The following is a 16,554-nucleotide window of genomic DNA, read 5'->3' as shown; positions in this document are numbered from 1 at the left end:
CGTGTTCTCCTGGAACGGGAGCATTGACAGTGATGACCAGGTTAGCTAAATCTTGAGTACAATTCATCCCCTCCTGAAGCATTTTTAATTTTCTCGCAAGTCCAGCAGTCATCTTGCTTTGTTCTACTATTACATTGTCCCTAATGGTCAATGCATTTTCTTCGTCACTCCCAGTCATGTTTGAATGATGATTAGAAGAAGGGATCATATGTGCTTTTGACCGGGTGAAGTAAGGATGTTCTGCCAGCTTATTTCAACACGGGGTAGCTTTCTATTATCTGTAAAGTAAAATAACTCAAAGACAGATGTGTTAGTTTCCATATGTGATATGTAATGCAAGATAGTTGACAAGAAATAACCACGTATAGTTGTTTGTGTCATAGCCAAATTGATCCACATGAGCATAGTGGATAAACTTGCCTTTGATTCAAAGAAACACACATAAACACATAAGGCAGTTATATCGCATAAAAACATTATAATAATATGTATCCTATCTAGGGAGACCTTTTTTAGCCAAGGGTTTGGGCATGACCAACTTTTAAGAAAATATATGCCTTTTTTAAAGCCAATCCATTATCCCCCGATTTCATAGATATACATAAATGGAATAAATGCCTATAAAAGTTGCACAAAAGGGGTACAAACTTTAGGGAAAGGGAAATAACATGAGAAAAAATGATGTCCCGTGCAGGGGATAGGAAATACTAATGTAAGACCCCGCAAAAATCCTCATCATCTAAGTCCTTTAAAGCATGCCAAAAGAGGTCTCAAACTCAGAAAATTTTCAGCTAAGTGTTGGATATTAGTCTCTTCCAAAGACCACAACTTCGAGGAATTTATTTATGACCTTCCCAACCTACGAAAGTTAATTTTTTATTGAATCACAATGGGAAAAGTCAATAGTACATCTCGGGTGAAGTTTGGAATTTTCAAACAAGCGTAAGGGTGTGTTTGGAACTCAAAAACAACAGCTCAGGGCGATTAGCTCGCGGTGCCCTTCCTAGTCCAATGCTGGGGGGATCCCGCAATGAAGACCGCGGTGGCTCACCCAGAGCGGCATTCCAGAGCCCGTGGCGCCCTGGCCAGTCCATTCTAGGTAATTTCTAAAGTGTTATTCCGCGTTATTAAGGATAAGTGAGTCATTTTCCCCACCCCAATCTGTCCAAACACATGATTTAAGTCTATTCTAAGCACATTAGGCTTATTTTTATTACTTTTCTCTCAAGAAATACCCTAAGAACTCCAAAGCTCCTCTTCCAAGAAGTCTAGATCCTCCATTGTTACTCCAAGAAAGTTTTAGATTGAGGGTTCCCTAGTAAAGATACTCAACAATCCATCTTCAAGAACATGAATAGGATCTTCAAAACCAAGCTTCTTCATCTAGTTCTTCATCCAAGGTATGTGGGAGTTTTCAATAAGGATAACCCTTTTATCTTTGTGCCCAAAACTTATTTTAAATTTCAAATCTACTAAATTTTATGTGATTTCCCATGATATTGAAGTTAGGGTTTATACCTATGTTGTTATTTAGAATTTTATGAGATTTCCCATGATGTAGAAGTTGAATTACATGATTATGTTTATATTTTCATGCATATTGCAGAAATTTTCCAGATTTTGAGCTAATTCATCCATGTTTATATTATTAAGCATGATCATTTTGATGTTTTAACATAAGATTGACATATAGGTCATTAAGCCCCCATTAAAGGTTGTTATTTCAAGAATTGTTGTGCCATAAGCACCCTATGACTAGATTCCTTTTAGATTATTGATAAAGATTTGACCTTGTGGTCTCATAATAGATATGAAATCCACTTTACAGATTTAGTTTTACAACTGTTTTAAAAGTAGAGTTTCTTCGGAATAAGCATACCAATTTATTGAGGTAGTATTTAGCACCAAGATGGGTATGTTACTATGGTTTTATACCCCAAAACTACGTGCCAATGTAGAATTAAGATTGTTCCCACTTCTACGTGGATGATAGATATGTGATCACTTAGATAGGTTATACTCCCTGGCAAGAGTATGACTCCTCTCCCCAACATGACGATTCTTCCTTAGGAAGAAGAGATGTTGGACTCCATGAATGCTCACATGGTTTATGTCGGTTAGAAGAACCTCCCTAAAGACTTTAGAAATTATTTTCCTTTCAGATAAAGCACTTTCCCAAGACAAATAAGTTTTTAGATTTCATTTGACCTATATGATTTGTGAATTTGAATAGAATACAGATTTCAAAACCAAGTGTAATGGCTCACGAGATTTACATTACATGCTTTACTATTTATGATTTATGATCTACAAATTTCAGATTTAGTCAAGCCTGTGTGAGTCATTTATATTTGGCATGCATGATTTTATAAATTGTGATGATATTGTTTACTTATTGCAATCAGCCCCATATACTCAATACATTATCAAAGTATTGATCCATATATATGTCTATGTGCTACATTGTCTCATAATGTAGGTTCAGGTGCTCAGTCTTAACAACATGAGTGACTTTCGGGCATCTCATCTACATCCCCGCAGTTGGTGAGTCCTCATAGTTTGGGGACTTAGTTATTTAGATTTCTAGTTTCTTAATATATGTTTCATTATTCATTTCAGACAGTTTGAGTCAGCTGAGGCCCATCCCAGTGACTCTCTAGATTCAGTCAGTAGAGGCTTTTCGAACTACTAGATTCAGTTTTAGACTTTTGATTCCGTATTCAAATTTTTCAATATTGTTTTATCAAGAATCATGAGATTTGTATGCTTCAAATAAGATTCCCATATTAATTATGTTTTCACGTTCGTTTTTGCTCTATTTTGAGATTCAAATTTAGTAGAAATTAGTCAGGGTTAGCTCAGAAAGTTTTGTAGTTCGGAGCACCGTGTGGCATCCCGGGAATCAAATTTTGGGGCGTTACAAAGTTGGTATCAAATCCTAAGGTTTAGAGACTCCTAGGGAGTCAGACAAGCCGTGTTACGTAGAGTATTGATCATTGGTATGAAGCGCGCCACATCTATGAGCAAAAGGCTATGGGGCATTTTAGGAAATCATCCCTTCTTTATTAACTATCGTGCATTCAGTGTATCTATCTACTTATAACTCATGCTTTCACATGACATAAAATATCTCCTTATCGAACACGCAGAAATGATAACTAGCCACCTCAGCCCGCAGACCCTTTGAATAAGAATGTGTCCCATGTAGAGTTCTGGGTTGCCTTTCAGGCACTAGCCCAAGATGTGACAGCTAATTTTCAGGGTAACTTTCAGGCTACAGTCCAACCTCAGGAAGACGGGGACTTAGCTGTAGCCAAAATTTGAGATTTTATTAGAATAAACCCGCCGAAATTCTTTGGGTCAAAGGTAGATGAAGACCCACAGTTTTATCTTGATGAGGTAAAGAAGATCACCCAAATTATGCATATTTCTGAAGAGGAGAGTATAGAATTGGTATCCTATAGGCTGAAGGATGTTGCATATGATTGTGTTGTGATATGGAAAAAAAACAGAGGGGAGAATGCAGCTCTGTGACTTGGCAGATGTTTCAGGATGTATTTTTAGACAAGTTCTTCCCACGTGAAATGAGGAAAGCTAAGATAGAAGAGTTCATAAACCTAAGGCAGGTCTTTATGATGGTAAAGGAGTATTACCTCAAGTTCAACCAGTTGTCTAAGTATGTCCCTGATTAGATGGCTGACCCTAGGTCAAGCATGAGTAAGTTTATGATCGGTGTGTCTGGGATAGTAGTTAAGGAATATAGGACTGCGATGCTCATTGGAGATATGGATCTTGCTAGATTAATGATGTATGCTCAGCTGATAGAGGCAGAGAAGTTAAAGGAAAGAGAGAAAGTAACTAAGAGGGCTAAAACAGGGCAGTTTGATAATGGTCAGAATAGGTCTGGAGGAGGAAATCGTTTGTAGTTCCAGAGTCATTCATCTATTCCTGCACCTTCTTCAGCCAGTGCTCCAGCACCTAAAAATAGGCAGAAACAGTGGGGTAAGTCTTCTATATCCAGATCTTAGAATAGTGTGAATGGTAGGCCCAATCATCCCCCATGTGCTAAGTGTGGTAAGAATCATGCGGGTTAATGTTTGTGGGGTCATAAAGGTTTCTATAGTTGTGTCCAAGTGGGTCACAGAATCAAAGAGTACCCGCGTGCTAGACAGGGAAATAGGGATGTTCGTCCTCAGACTCAGGCTAATAGTGCACCAGATCCTCTAGGTCGTCTAGCTCCTCCTCTGGCCCTACATCCAGTAATGGTGGAAGTTAGTGCCAGAATCAGTTTTATGCTTTACCATCCCGCCAAGAGAAGGAAGATTCACCAGACATTATTACTGGTATGCTTCGTGTCTTTCATCTTGATGTTTATGTGTTGTTAGACCTTGAGTGGAGTTTCTCTTATGTGACCCCATTAGTTGCAGTAAATTTTGAGATAAATTCTGAAAAGATCCCTGAGCCTTTCTTGGTTTCTACTCTAGTAGGTAAGTCAGTTGTTGCTAAACAGATTTATAAAAGGTGTCCTATCATTGTCCTTCATAAGATCATGTTGGCATACTTGATAGAGTTAGATATGGTTGATTTTGATCTTATTCTTGGTATGGATTGACTTCATTCCTATTATGCATCCATAGATTGGCTTCATTTCCTTTTTAATGTTATAATTTATAAATAGCGAGAAGTAAAATCCGAAACCCTAGAATTTACTACTTCTTAGATCAGACTTTTATTAGATCTTTAATTAAGTATAGCGTGGGCAACAAAAATTAATTCTAAATTATTTACGGTGAGAAGAAAGAAGTGAAAGAATAATTAAGCAACTGAATTCATAAATGTTAATCCAAGTGCAAGTAAATAGGAAAAATTTCAGAAATAGCAACTTTGTAGTTTTAATTATAACTTTTATAGCAACAGTTTCATAATTACGAAAAATAGCAAATTGTATTTGTATTTAAGTAAAATGTTGTTATATAAATACATATACAAATATATATGTATTACTCATAAATATATATGCACAACTGAAAAATACATATTCTTCCATTACTATGAAGTGGGTAAAATATTGCTATTTTTGCTATAAGTTGCAATTTTGAAGAAGTGTTGTTATTTATTGTAATTATAGTCTTAAGGATGCTAGTTTCTGTAATTTTTCCAGTAAATATAGCATAAACGGCCCCTAAGGGAGTGGTTGAGTTGGTTTGAGGGGGACTTCCCATAGTGGAGGTCGCGGGTTCAATCCATGCACGGGATTTACCTAGTGCGGTTTACATCTCCTGTGTGGTTTGTGAGCTATTGCACAATGAGGGGTTTATCCAGTGTGCATACAGTGCTCACCACAGAGTGCTTACTCGAATGGCAGAGGCCGTGACAGAGGATGTAACGGTTGTCGATTTTTCTGGAGTTTCCAAAAAAAAAATATAGCATAAACGTCAATCCAAGTCAATATGTTATGAATATGCTCACGTAATCACAAAATTCATCCATTAAAAGGATGATCATAATTTTACCTAAACCACGGCACCACTATATCCACATAAATAATCGTCAATCTCATTTATATAAGACTTTCATTGCTTGTTCCTCCTTAAGTCAGCCAATAATATGTTAATACTTCATAAAATTAAAAAAAATATCTCAAATTGTCTTAATCAAAGCTTAAAAAGATAAATTATGAACTTGTAATTCAACAATACCTTCGAACAATCTCATTTTGGCCAAAATAGATAATCTACATGAGTATTCGAGTTCATCTCATATTTTTAATACTTTTATTTTGGTTCAAAAAGTCAATCGCGAGCCTTCAAAGTCAAAATTGAAATTATTAATTTACGCACTATCTCAAATATAAAATTTTATTGAGAACTGAGCCAAAATGATTATGTAAAATTTTATTTATTTAAATAAGGATAAATTGAAAGAACATCATTAATATCTTTTTGATTGTACAAACCATCACTCATTTAAGAATAAAATGAAAAGGTTAATAAATCACTTCTTATTTAGAACAAAGAGAATGTGAATTAAAATAAGTCGTTATTAATATTTTGTTTATAAATTCTTTCAAATGACAATAAATGATAAAATTTTAATATATATAAAATTAAGGACGATTATCAATTAATATTTTAAGTTGAAAATGTTTTCCAGAGCTAGTGGTATGAACTGCGTACATCGTACCCTCCCTATATCCCACTATGTGGGTGGGAATACACTGGATTTGTTGTTGTTGTTGTATTTTAAGTTGAAAATGTGTAAAAAAAAAAATTGTATTTTACCCATACAATGACTGACAAATCTGAAGAAGTCAATTTTAATTATGAAGAATTAAGTTTATCAATTTGCTTGATTTAAATAAAATAAGTTACTAGATGACAATTCAAACACACTCTTGCAGATAACTTAATATTGCACAACAAGTTGGTTCATTAGAAAAACAATAATTGTGAAGTTGTTTGTATTCACCACGCCACAACAGCAAAATATGAAAATCCTAAGTATCTAGTAAACAGGAATCATTCCCGTCATCAATCATTTTCATGCTACGTCAAATGCAAATCCCAGAACACAAATTTTGTACTACCCTTTGAATTCTTCTCGTCATGAAAAGCTTCTGCAAATTCAAAACTCTTTGAATTCTCCTTCAATTTTCTCTTCTTTTTCTACTTGAATCTATTCAACTTATTGCTAAGTTTTAACATGTGTCCATCCAACGCTTGTCCAATAGCAAACTTTTCGTCACAAATGGAGCATTTGTGTTTTTTGGACTTAACGGGTAATGAGTCGTGAGTAGTACTCACCATCACACGCTCTTCATCCTATTTTTGTGACTTACTTTTTTGCCTTCCAAGTTCTTGAGAAGAATCAAATAGTTTCTTGCATGTCTTGCACTCGAAGAGTATACGTCGTCTCTACGACTCATTCCTCTTCGTGCTATAAAAACAATTCGTTATCGCGAATTTCTCCACTAATTCTTCTTCTCCTACGATTCTCTTCAACATTAACGCCAAGTCCATAGTTGTGCTAATTGTGCATTTGCTTTAGTCATTTCAATTTGTTAGTGCTTTTGAGAAACTACTAGTCTATGGGAGTGTGCATTGCATGTTTATCCCTTATTATTATTGTCTCAGACACTAATGAAAGTGATGATAATTCATTATAAATTTAGCAAGTTTATAAATTGATAATTGATAAACTAATCGACAATCTATAAAATTAAACCAAATAGGCCGATAAGCATCCTTTATTTTCTCATAATATGGAGCTTAAAATAACTTTTCACACTACAAGAAAAGAGCTTATTAGAGACCACGATTTAGGAACAACTTGTAAATATACTTTTAGGGATGACATTATTTAGTGGTCTCTATACATGCACAAAAATTCAATTAAGCCCCTGGAAAAAAATTATCTTGTCGTCAAATGTGAAAAGTTCAGCGGGAGTTACAGGCGGGATATGAAATATATTTTTATATTATAAGTGAATAAACAATAAAAATTTTCTCTCTCTAGAAGGTCCTACTGATGATTCTCTCTCTTTCACTGCCAAAATAGCCAACTCTCTCTCTTACCCTCCGATGAAGTAAAATTCCTAAATCTCATTGCATGTATTCCTAAATCGCTCATTGATCGTCATTCAAAGGTTGAAGTTTTTGCTTGTTGCTCATCTATGAGTAAGGTTGTCCTCCCTCATTTGTTTCTTCTCTTTCTCCTTTTCGAGTAAAATCAAAAGTTCTATTCTTTCTTGCGCTCTAGTAGAATATGTTTGACTAGATTGTTCAACTCTGTTATTGAAGTGATTTTATATACATATATAGAGTTTTTACGACGGAGACTCTATATTGTTTGCAATTTCATGTAGGTATATGTGTTGATTGTATTTCGTAAGTGTTTATTTTGGAACATTTTGGTGAAATTAGTTTAAAATGTTGATTGATTATGTTTTTTTGGTTAATAGGCCACTACGCCCTTTGTTACCATATCTTTCCCTTGCGAAAAGCATGATGTCAAGATGTTATCCGGTTCAACCCGGTCTGCTTTCTGCAAATGATGGCTTTGTGAACGGATTTACACCCAATCAGATAGGACAATTACATTGTTTGATACATGAGCATGTTCAACTACTTAGGTCTTTGCCGTTTGTATGCTTGCGGGATCTTATATTTTTTTATTTGTTTGTGTGGAATTCAGGTGAATCTCGAAGATAAAGTAGTAAATCTGAGCAAATCACCAGTGAAAAGGAGATTATCGAAAAGTTTTATAGAGAAACCTGTGAGGTGAGTTTGATTATTTGATTTGATTTAATTAATTTTTTAAAATTAAGTTTGTTTATTAACTAGGTCAGTGTTTGTCAGGAGTTAATTTTAATTTGTTTATAGAGATCTATGTATTAGTCAGAAAATGTTGAGAATCTGTAGTATTATAATCGTCAAATTTGTCATTTGAAAAGGCCACCGTTGTTCAATTTAACTAGAGAAGGGGATCCTTCGGGTAATCGGTAAATTTGTTGTTATGTGGCCTCCGGGTCACATATTCAAGTTGTAGAAATAGTCTCTTGCAGAAATGTAAGTTAAAATTTTGCATAATAGATCCTTGTGATCTTGCTTTATACAGGACCAATGTATAACAGAAGATTTAACGCACTGGGCTTTCCTTTTTATTCAATTGGATCAAAATGTATATATTTATGCATATAGTATATTGAAACTACTATGAGATTTAGGTGTAATAGTAGTTCTTATTTCTTTAATTGAGATATAATCTATTTTAATTATATTAAATTAACAAGAATATGCACTTCATATCTACTGGATGCCATTTTTTGATTTGAAGATTTGCTAATTTCTATCGCTTTCTGTTGATATGGAGCAGTTAAATGTAGTGAAAGAGCCATTGCATATGTCTAGGGCTCCATCAAATCTTTTGTGTCGAGAAATTGAGAACAATAGAATTCTAGAGTTCTGTAAGCAATCTGTGGAATAAGAGAAGGTAGGAAGTTTATATAACTATGGCTGCCCAGGGACGGGAAAGTCTCTGTCAATGGAGAAGGTTAACAAGGTCCTTGTTAATTAGGTAGAAGAGGTATATCATGTAGCTTGGTGTGCCCCAACTATCTTCGAACGATACATATCAAACTACTCTAAAAGTCATTGCTAACAATCTCTTTTTTTTAGCATTGCAGTCTGATTTTTAGGCTCGAAACACTTTGTCCCTCAACTGCAGTTCTTTGTCAAACACATCTGACATTTTTGGCAAGTACATTATTGTTATATTGATTCAGCTGCTACATAATACATCTCTGCGTGCTTAAACCTTGGTATTGATTGCAAATACTTGATAACGTTAAACCATGGAGAAAGCTAAATAGTTGCACATCACCATTGCAGTATCTTCAGAAAATTTTTTTGGAGAAGCACAAGTCAGCAGTCTAGAAGATGTTGTGAGTCTTCTTCTAGATGTTCTAGTAATCTTTTTTTGCCTTCCAAGATTCCATTGTATTTCAAGGGAAACCATTGATGCCTAAAATGATTACTTGAAGAAGCATTTGTAGTGCTTGTTAGATTTTCTTAATCAAAATTCTCTGCTTAATAATGTAATGTGTTGAACATGTTAATAGTTGCTGATGAGTTAGATTATTTAATCACAAAAGACAGAGTTGTGCTTCATGAGTTGTTCATGCTAACAACACTGTCTTTCTCCAAATTTATCTGATAGGTACTGGAGGTTTTGAATCAAACATCAAAATTTTTTTGGTCGAATCATTGATGTTTTCTACTATTACTAGTTTTCATATTGTCAAAAAAGAAGTTATTAATTTGCTAATGATTGCTCCTAATTGGAACTCTGCTTTGACAGGAATTGCTAATGCAACAGACCTAGCAAATAAATTTCTTCCGAAGATGCAAGCCTTGAACTATAAATATTTTTCTTTCTGTGGTACAATACACCTATTTGCCAACTAACCTCTTAATGCGGCTTATGCTGGATTACTCATTGTATGTAGAATAATATTTGATCTGACTTCTTTCTTATTTTTCAGGCCAGCCATCAGTTGTAACATTTTGTGTCTATCATAAGGACCAGATTATCTCCATTCTTCAGCAAAGATTAAAGGTGACTCCATGGCTTCTACTCTCTTTTTCTTCCTGTGAGAAAAATATGAAGTTCTTCCAAATGGATGTATATATTTTTATTATTTAATGCCAGTAATCATTATATCGTGAGTAGGTATGGGTTCAGGAAATAAGTAACAAGTTCAATGATTGATGTCATATATATCTAAAGTCTAAACTCCAGTGCTTCTAGTTCTAGTGATAAGTAACTGATGCTTTATTGTGGAACCAACTGATTCTAATGTGGAAACCTAGAAAGCATTAGAAATAGCTCCACTTTATTTGCATACTACTATAGTAACTTATCTATATCCTTTTTTCTAAGAGTTTAATATAAAATGTATAGACTGTTGATGATATTTACAGCCGATGTCTGTTATCTGCATAAAGCATGGTGTAGATTATTTCTTATGGTTAACAGAGTTTGTTTTGGAATTTGACTGCTGAATAGGCATTTTCTTACACTGTCTTCCAGCCTCAAGCTTTGGAACTATGTGCAAGGGTAGGTACATTAACATCTGCATTTCTTAATTTTATATCTGCACTTTCGACATATTATTGTGTTAATGATTAGATCCATACGGGGAAGAACATGCCGTGTATTTTAATTTTTGGATTATTGTGTTTTGTTGAATGTACCATCCTCATTCATTATGTTTGGACTCCCAGATCCCCACCCATGGGGCTATTTATCGCTCTCCATTTGGTTTTGTGTTTTTGTTATACGATGTGTTTATTTGCAATCAACTTGTGTTGTGTGTCTTGATTCTTCTTAGTGAAGATTTAATTTTTAAGGATTTTAACATGATGTTTTCTTGGGATGGTTCCTGTTTCATGTTTCATTACGATTCTTGATTACTAGTCTTTATCTTGAGTCGGGGGTCTATCAAAAATAGCCTCTCTACTTTTTCAGATATAGTGATATTGACTGCGTACATTTCACCCTCCCAGACTCCACTTTTTGAAAATACACTGGATTTTTAAAGTATTCAACAGTTTTGTTGAATCATGATGAGAAGTTTTGTAACTTGGTCTCTGGTAATTAGATTAAGTCTGCTCTACTGAGTTACTTGTCACGGGATAGTTACCATAAAAGGTGTTGAGCTGCTATCTGATTTTTTAATTGCAAAATATCCCCCCTTCTATGATAGTATTTTGATGATGTTCTGATGATGTAGGATATTGCGAATCAGAGACAGTTGACCCATCAATGAAGATGAAAAATATGTTGCCAGGGTCTGAAGGATCAGCTGAAATATCTCAAGTTGTTGTAGACGATCAAAATTACAAAGAGGGTGAAACTTTGAAGATTCTAATCTTACAGCAAAAATTATGCAAACTAAAAGTCCTTTTAAGGAAAGAAAAGACAATGAATCTGTAGACTTGAGGCCGTCAACAATGAGCAGAAAAATAATCATAATGGAAGAGCAGAATGTAGAAAGTTATGCAAACTGTTATAGGTAGGAATGTTGATTTGGATTGCGTAAACAGCACCATAACTTGTATGTCATGGCTACATGACAATTGAGATGTAAATACATTATTAGTTTTTAATATATACATAAGTTATCGTTATATTTGTTATGTGCATCTTGTTCTATGTAATGTATATTTTATATACTTCGTATCTTTTATGAAATTGGACAGAGATTTAGTTATTTAGTTAAGAACCATAAATTATGGTCCATAAAAATAAATTTAGGGACTAAATATTTTTTAGGACCAGGAGAAACTGGTCACTAAAATTCTATAGGGATGAAAATAGTATGCAATAAATCTTGAATTAGGGACCAGAAAGTTGGTCGTCAAAGCATATTTAGGGACCAGATTTTAGCCGCCGCTAACTACTTCTAGGGACCAGAAAAAAGATGGCGTCGCTATGGCCTTTTAGCAAAGAAGCCTATAAGGATGAGTGGGGACCAGATTTTTCTGGTCACTATTGATATTTAAGGACCGAAATTGAACTTTTAGGGACCAGATTTCCCTTCAGTAATAACCATTTTTCTTGTAGTGTTATATGACTTCTCCTTAGTAATCACAATAAAGAAAAGAAATTTGAAAAGTTATCCTTGAACTCCAAGAATCACTAACTTAACTGTGTATAATTATATTAGTACTCATTATGTGTGCTCTTGTATATTTTGTATATTGAGTTTGTTTTGGAATTTTAAATCATGCGAAAGCTATTAGTTGAAAGTTATGAGACGATAAATCAAATAACAAAGAAAATAATACTAAAAAGCATAAAATTATTATATATTTTGGCCAATTGACCTACATATTATAAAACCTAATATTTAAATAAAACACAAAAACTAATGAGAGAGAAAATTTTTCCTTCAACAAAACTCTTAAACGACTACATTGTGGATGTTATTGTGTTATTGTATGAGAAGGGAGGGTCTTCTATATATAGAGTTCCAAAATATTTTCTCCAAGAAAGAGGTTTGTCAAATATGGAAAAAGTTTAATATTTTCCTTTAAGGAAAATAAAAGTAATTATGGTATTACTTTTATTTTCCTTCTAAGAAAAGTAAAACTTAAATTTAGTAAGAAAATCAGACAAAAATCCTAAAAATTTTCTCATAATATAGAGCTTAAAATGACTTTTCATATGACTTCTCCTTAATAATTACAATAAAGAAAAGAAATTTGAAAAGTTATCCTTGAACTCCAAGAATTATTAAACTTAAAATGTGTATAATTATATTAGTATTCATTATGAGTGCTCTTGTATATTTTATATATTGAGTTTGTTTTGGAACTAAACATCTACAATTAACGTTTGGCTGATCCAATTTAATATAAGGGGAGTGTTAGATCAATCATAGATTTAAGCCGTGAAAGTAATCACTAATATTTTAGGTTAGGTTGTCTATATAACTCCCTAGGAGTGTGCCCCTCCATGAACTGCTATAGTCAAATAGATGTAAAGAAGAGTCCAAGAATTCCTATACACATACACCCACCCACACATATTCTAGTTAATCTGCACAAATCAATGACAACATATTCAACATAATCCCAAAAATAGAGTCTGAAGTTGTCCCTTTAAACATCTTTAAAATCAAGCATCAATCATGTTCTTTGCATCTTTTATTTTCAATATTAAATTTGAATTCAGGTCTTTAAATTTGAATAGAAGATTAATGGCAATATTAAAAATATATACCCTACAATTCCTTTCTGTCATTTTTCTTTGCCTTATATTTTCTTTCGTCTAAATATTAATATTTTTAATATATAGAAGAAAAATTTTAATCATTTTAAAGTATTAAATATTAGAAATTCTAACTTCTCACCAATAGGCAGAGATTTATAAGTATAATTCTCAAAGATTTTAAGTATGGCAAGGTAGATTCTAACTTAGAGTCTTTAACTATTTTATTCACTTTCAGTTTGAAGAAGGGACAAAAATTTTAAGGTAATATTTTCCCCTCCTACTAATGCATGTTAGGATCCAAAATTAATTAATATCCTTATTGTAAGAAAATGTTAAATTAAATTATATGCACCTAAATATTAATTTTTCTTACCATATATATTAAGAATTTTTTTTTAATCCTCCCTTCCATATATTAGGAGTCATTTTCTACTTTCCCTCTCGCTATATAGTTTCTTCTTATCATATATATTAGGACCAATTATTTTTTCTTTTCATATATTTTAGATATCAAATTATAGTAAATTTTTAATGAATGATAAAAAGTTCAATATTTTTAAATTGGATTAAATTTTAAAAAAAAAATAGAAAATTTAAAATAAATGTTATTTTTAAATATTCAACAAAAAATCAATTTAGATGTAGAAAAAAATAGATAGCATGTCACAATCAAAAATCAAAAACCGAAGCAAGGATTTACGGTAAAAGATGTAGCAAACCTTTACAACATCATATTTATCTATATATAAAATCAGAAGCAAAAACGTACACGTGTCATTACTAAAAAAAAACCAATATTTTTTATTAAAATTAAACTCAAAATTAAAAGTTTAAAAATATTTAAACTCCCACACCCAAAAAACGGAAATAACATACTATAGAATTTAAAATTTAAAATGTCACTTATATGTAGGAAGCAAAAAGATACGTGTTGCCATTACAAAAAATACAATATTTTCCATTATTAAAAATTAAACTTAAAATAATAACTTAAAAAAAAAAAAAAACTACCCCACCCAAAAAAACTGATAATCACACTACACAATTAAAAATTTAAAATTAAAAATTACAGCTTTTTGTAGGAAGAAAAAAAAATACGTGTCATCATTATATAAAATACAATATTTTTCATTAAAAAATAGACAGCTTTTCGTATGAAGCAAAAAGTATATGTCATCATTATATAAAATACAATATTTTTCATTAAAAAATATACTTCAAATTAAAACTTTAAAATCATTACAACTACCGCACTCAAAACATCGGATAAACACACAACACAATTTAAAATGACAGTTATCTATAGGAAGCAAAACAGTTCACGTATCATCATTACAAATATACAATATTTTTCATTAAAAATTAAACTTATAATTAAAACTTTAAGAATATTAAAACTACCACACCCAAAAAAACGGATAAACACTGCACAATTTAAAACGATAGTTATTTATAGACAATATTTATCATTATCATTATCCTTTGAAATAAATAATATTTATCATTCAGAATTAAATATTTAAATAATTATTTAAATCTATAAATATAGCATACAAAAACACACTACAAATTTATCATTTACATAAAATATTATTTATTATTTATATTATTTTAATAATTACACGTTTCATTAGAAAACAAAACATATTTTTCATTAAAAATTACAAATTTAAAAAAGACTAAAACTGCCACACAAAAAACGTCTAAACAGTATTATTTATTATTTGTGAAAATACTAAAAAAATTTATTTGTAAAAAAATAGCAGTTATCTTTAAAAAGTAAATCTCAGACACTCTTAAACACAAACACTTGATACCACTCTTTTATATTTTTTACCTTCTGTCGATGTTTACTTCTTCTTCCAAAAAGACATCTACTGAACACAATCATAAAACTATGTCTTTCCAATTTCATAATATCTCACAGATTACAAGCAATTCCATGCAAAGGAATTTAAAAGTACGAGTTGTTTGAATCTGGCAAGTACCAGATAAATTCAAACCTGAAATACTGTATTCAATCGATATGATATTACAGGATGCAAAGGTACTGATTGTTCTTTTTTTCTTCTAAATTTACTGCTTTCACTTATATTTCATTATTAATCATCCTTTTTAATGTTTCAAATGAATTCAATAATTCTAATTTTCATTGTTCATTTAGGGCGGTCGCATTCATGCGTCAATTGACAAATATGATGTTAAGTTTTTCAGGAACAAGACAGAAGAACTCGAGTTATATCGCATGAATTACTTTGTTGTTATCTCTACGATTTGGTGGGCCTAAATCAGCCAAAATACCACATGAACATCGAGCTATACTCATTTAAAGATGACCTTTGCAAAATCAAACACTAAAACTTGATGGATTCAAAAACTCTTAGCTTGTATTACCTTAAGTGACTCATATGAACATGCTTAATGCATCATAATCTATCCTAGCACTAGGATATTCATTGTAAGTCATGTACTCAAGTATGAACCACAGGATAGGAGATTTCATATGTAGGAATACTTATTCACTTCGTAGCTTAGAAACATGCGGGATATTACAGACTTGTACCGAAAGGGCGCAGTAGGCATGAGTACGATCCACTTGTACTCAGTAGGTATTATAGGTCGACCAAGCAAAGTAGTAAATAAAGCATACAAAATATACATTAAGGGCATGTCACCTGCAATCAGAAAATGTCCCACAACGGTAGCCCACACCGCTTGCACTAATAGTTCTAATATATCTCACATATATTACAAAAACACACCAAGCAATAGAACACAAATATACATGTCACATATAAATAGAACAAATACATAGATGACAAGTCAATAAGGAAATACAATACAACATAAACACAATAAAGTATGTGCAATGTATATGATGATGATAATGATGCACGAGGTCGTCGCACAACCTCTGGGATCGTCGCACAATCCCCGTATACACCTACGGAGCTAAATCTTCCCGATGTAGGAACCATGGGGGATTCGTCAACCCGTATACAATCCACATATCTCATATCTCCTTTCCGGAACATCCCTCGGAAAGGATTTTATAAGGTGTTATAATATCTCCTTCTCGGCACATCCCTCGGGGAGGGTTTTAAAAAGGCGTTGCCAGTGTTTCTCAGATGTTGCCACAGTGGTACCAATGTTTTTGAATGAGTATGATATGAGGATGTAATGATCACAACCAATCACAATGAATATTTTCACAAACAACCATATGATATATTTCCACAATCAATAACAATGATATATTTCCACAACCACATACGT

General features: G+C 32.6%; 1 pseudogene; it reads left to right on the top strand.

Moving 5' to 3' along the window:
• The first annotated feature begins 3,785 nt into the window (after positions 1-3,785).
• On the top strand, positions 3,786-10,617 carry LOC107846297 (annotated as a pseudogene).
• Positions 10,618-16,554: the final 5,937 nt, after the last annotated feature.

The sequence above is a fragment of the Capsicum annuum genome, unplaced genomic scaffold (assembly GCF_002878395.1).
Source record: "Capsicum annuum cultivar UCD-10X-F1 unplaced genomic scaffold, UCD10Xv1.1 ctg62966, whole genome shotgun sequence".
Classification (NCBI taxonomy): Eukaryota; Viridiplantae; Streptophyta; class Magnoliopsida; order Solanales; family Solanaceae; genus Capsicum; species Capsicum annuum.
Note: the sequence above shows the minus strand (reverse complement) of the source record. Positions and strands in the feature narration are given on the sequence as shown.